This window comes from Chrysochloris asiatica, unplaced genomic scaffold (assembly GCF_000296735.1).
Source record: "Chrysochloris asiatica unplaced genomic scaffold, ChrAsi1.0 scaffold00003, whole genome shotgun sequence".
In the NCBI taxonomy this organism is placed as follows: Eukaryota; Metazoa; Chordata; class Mammalia; order Afrosoricida; family Chrysochloridae; genus Chrysochloris; species Chrysochloris asiatica.
Window position 1 is genome coordinate 35,957,698 of NW_006408521.1, and position 5,003 is coordinate 35,962,700.

The window sequence follows — 5,003 nt, forward strand, 5'->3', positions numbered from 1 at the left end:
CAAGAGTTGTTGTTGTTGTTATATGCCGTGGAGTCGGTTCCGACCCATAGCGACCCTGTACAGGGTTTCCGAGGCTGTAAATCTCTATAGGAGCAGAAAGCCTCCTCTTTCTCCCGCGGAGCGGCTGGAAGTTTCGAACTGCTGACCTTAAGGTTCGCAGCCCGATTCATAACCGCTACGCTACCAGAGCTCCTTGAGTAGAAGGAGATAAATGGTAAGAGACTGGACTTGTTGTAAGGCAGGTGGGAAGAGAGAGTGGGGGAGGGTTCTGACCAACATGTCTTTATGCTTTTATTTTATACTGCTTTTTTCACCCTAGATCAAAATGTCAGTATTTTGATATTATCTAATTCATCTCCCCATACTTTTACAGATGAAACTAAGTGCTTAAGGTGATCTGCCTAAATTGAGAGAGTCGGAAGTCAAACTGTTTCTCCAACTGCCCCTTGTAGTGCACTGCTTTTTGAAAAGGCTATTATAGTTGGGCTGCGAACCTTTAAGGTCAGCGGTTCGAAACTACCAGCCGCTCCGCGGGAGAAAGATGAAGCTTTCTACTCCTGTAAAGATTTATACCCTCGGAAACCCTCATCATCAGCAACTTGGAAACTGTATACAGGGTCGCTATGGGTTGGAACCACGTTAATGGCACTTCAGAACACAACACAGCAACCCATTGTTAAGTCCTATCCCATACCTTGTGAATTTGTGCCACTGTCCTGGAACGTGTAACTATGCAGGAAAAACATAGCATAGATTTTTCAGGGCCAGCCCTTGACTGGTGTCTAGGAATTTGAATTAATAAATTTCTCTAAGTTACTTTGCCCTGTGGCGTTACCAATCACTTTCTTTCCTTGTGGGAGTCTGGAGTTCGAAACCTTATGGCTGGTTGTGCTTATGTAACCAGTCCCTAGAAAAACCCTGGGTCTTGAGTTTCAAATGGGCTTCTGTGGGCAGAATAGCAGCAGGTCATGTGCTATTGCAGTTCATGGATGTAGAATGTGCTCTGTGTGACTCTTTTAGGGAAGCGTAGGGAGCTTGTACATGGATTCTTCTAGACTCTAACTGGCATATATAATTTTTCCTTTCTTTTTAATTATCCAGCTGTGTATCCTTGTCATGTCACTCAGATAAATCTTGACCATGAGTACAATGCTGAATTTCATTAGTTCCTCTAGTGAAACACCAAATGTGTGGCTGGGCACGGGTCTACTGAAACTCAAAATTGTTGATAGAATAATATAAAAATATTTTTTGATACATCTTATGAACAACTCAGTTTGGAAACCTCTTGAGAAAACCATGTAGTTTGGAGATCATGGAGAAATATCATTTGTTCCAAGCTTGTCTTTGTTAAATAAGCATGTTTAATACTTGAACAGTCATAGTATGAACAGCCAATGGGATGCCCAACACTTAGAAAGCTAATAGTCATAGCTAACTTAATAATATTAGAATATGTGATTTTTCACTCCAAACCCCTTACAGCGATATTCTTCCCCATCTCAATATATGTCAAGTTTAGTTTAATATATTTAATTTATTCAGATCACTGACACCGAATCGCTCTTCATTCTCTTTTTTTCTCTTATATCTCATGTAAATTTTGATTATTATAGAAACTAACTTCAAATTATATTACAAAATGTGATCATTTCATAACTCCACCTCTACTTCTCTGGATTAAGTTAACTGCATCTGTAACATGTATTATTCTAATACTCCACACTCAGTCTCTGCTTCACAGTGGTATTCCATTAATCCATAGATCGCATGATATCTCATCTCTCCTTATAAACTTCGATGACTTCCTATTTCTTTCAGAATAATGTCCAAAGTTTTATCATGATCTATAGGTCTCTTTATAATCCAACCACAATTATTGCTCTGACTTATCTGGTGCCTGTTTTCACTATGCCCTCTCCTCCAGCCACAGTATCCTTGTTATTGCTCTCAAACCCACAAAACATGCTCCTTAAACAGGTCCTTATAATTACTATTCCCTTTGCCTAGAACACTTTACTACCAAATATCAGCCTCACTCATTTGCTCTCTTTCATTAGGCGTCAGTTCTTATCTAGTTGTATCAAAGAAACCTACCCTTACCAACCTACTTGCCACCTCCTATCCTGCCCTGTATCTTTTGACTTACCTCACTTTGTTTTTTATAAAGAACTTCTCAACCTTTGAAATAGTATATATTCATTTGCTTATGCGATTGCTGACTTTCTTTTTCCTACAATGTCATGTAAACTCTATGAAATCAAATACTTGGTTTTGTTCCCTACTCTATCCAGAGGTATCCAGGAAAATATTTATAAGAGGAAGTGGTGAAAAAAAATCTTGAAGGAAGGGATTAATAAAGCAATGAGTAAGTTAAAATCTAAAAGATCAGTAGAAATTATTGCAAAATTTCTGGAGTTTGGTGAAACAAACTTCAGTGAGAATGGAGACCCAAGAGAAAGAGACATGAGGCTGATTGGTCCTCAAAATTAAAAGGCAATGCAGTTAAGGTACTGACACATTCTACAGTAACCTCAGAGATAACCAACTCTCTTTAGTCCTTCTCTTTCTTTCATACTGTCATTCTTTGGAATCATAACGACTTCCTCAGCTTTCAACCTCAAAGCTGTAAGCTGATCATTTAGTTCCAGAAGATTGCCATGAAAAATTTAGGAAGAGCTCTTGCTAGTTTGTCCTTGCTACGATGCTTTGGTAAGTTCGTGAACCCATCCTTGCCATTGCTGTATCCACCAGGGAGGTGGTCTACAACTCTGCTCCTCCTACGTCCTCAGAATTTCATTAATTTACAGGAGGAGTGGGCTTTTGCATTCCATAGCAAACCATGCCCCCCAAAGTATATATTTATTTTCTTCCACAAGTCTTTCACACTTTTTTTTTTTTTAAAAAAAGAGGATTCTGAATGCCAAATAAGCCAAGGCTATAGAAAACTTGCAAGTGATTAAAAAAAATTTTTTTTTTCATGGGCTCAGAACCCAAAACCTCTTCAGAGTTTGACATGTTTGGAAGGGGGAAAAGTGCCGCACATTCTAAAAGCAGGATTTACTCTAAATAGAAGAGTCTTCTCTCTCTCCAACTTTTCCCCCCTGCTTTTCCCAGGAAGCATTAACTAGACTTAAAGTAGGACTGTGCATTCTTTCTCCTGCTGCTTAAGGGGATTATAGGACAAGTGGCATTTCTATTACAGATAAAAATATATGTTTTAAGGATGCTCTGGAGAAATTTGCCAGCTGGTCTATTATGGTAAGGAGGAAACTGGCATGGGAAATGAAATCCTACTAATGTTATTTGAGTATCTGTGTGTTTTGCAAAAAAGAAGTATGCATAATTATGGAAAGGGGATTCTGGGCTAAACTTGTGGGAGCAGGTATAAAAGTAGATGTGGTTTGATGTCATTTTTTTCTTTCTTTGTAGATATGACAGCATGTAAATGGAGTTACAAGCCCTCTATTTAGGTATAGTTACATTCAAGCGATCTAAGGGGACAATAGCTTTCCTCAGAGGCATTCTGAAGGAGTCCCTGTGTGGTGCGCACAGTTAAGCACTTGACTACTAGAAGAAAGGCTAACAACACCCAGGGGTGCCTTGGGAGCCTGACCTAGCAATCTGCTTCCTAAAGGAAAGCCCTATGAAGCAGTTCTACACTGCATACAGGGAGTCTCCATGAGTTGCTGTTGACTTGACAACTAATAACAATGCATTTTAACAACTAACATTATTACCAACAACAAAACCCTCTTAACGAATACCAACTGTGTGTAAGGAAACACAGGAATCACACATGCTGAAGAGTACTTCAGTAGTATGAAATAATAGTTAAAAATAGATGCTTTGACGACAGATTGCCTGAAATCCAAGCTCAATTCTACCATCCTGCAAGATATGTACTTTTTGGCAACTGACTAAACTTCTCTCTTCTTTAATTTCATCATATATTGAATAATTACAATACTAACACTACATAATCCCCACAGAAAAACATAGAACAGTGCTTGTCAAATAATGGAGGCCCAATAAATGACCAGACCATTAAGTATAAAAGCAAACTCTGCTATGGAGTCAATTCCAACTCACAGTGACCCTGCAACCCTGTAAGGACAAAGTAGGACTGTCCATAGGGTCTCCAAGGCAGTACATCTTTATAGAAGTCCACTACCTTTCTCTTACTAAGTGGTTGTTGAGTTTGAACCACCAACCTTTCTGTTACCAGCTCATTGCTTTAACCACACTATCAGGTTAAAACCAACTTTTAAACACTACATGGTAGTAGTTATGTGCTGATGACTAGGTTCTGACTTTGACCAACCGTGTACACTATTTCAGAGCCTATAAATATTTACATGAGCAGAAAATCTCATCTTTCTTCCACACAGCAGCAGGTAGATTTAAACTGCTGACCTTGTAGTTAGAACCCAACTAATTGAACACTAGACTTGGTGTGGCACATGGGTTAACACGCCAGACTGCAAAGCCGTTTGAACTGCAAGGTCGGTGGTTCAAGCTCACCAGCTGCTCCTTGGAAATTCTATACAGGGTGGCTATGTGTTGGAATTGACTCAACGGCACTTCACAACAATAACTATCAGTATACTTCTTAAGTATGGTAGGTATGTTGTTGTTGTTAAGTGCCATCAAGTCAGTTATAATTTACTGTGTTTCCAAGGAGGAGCTGCCGAATTTGAACAGTCGACTATGCAGTTCAAACAGAACTTGCAGTTCAGTGCTTTATTCAACAGAGCCACACCAGGACTCCTGCATAATAATCACTAATTCTGGGTTAAATCAATTCCAAATTAAAATGAAGACATGAAAATTAGTCTCCATTTTAATTTAAATGTTGTTGTTGTAGTTAAATGCCACCCAGTCAGTTGCAACCCATAGTGACACTGTATAGGGTTTCCAAGGAGCAACTGGTGAGCTTGAAACTCCGACCTTGTGGTTCAAACTGACTTTGCAGTCCAGCACATTCACCCACAGCATCACAC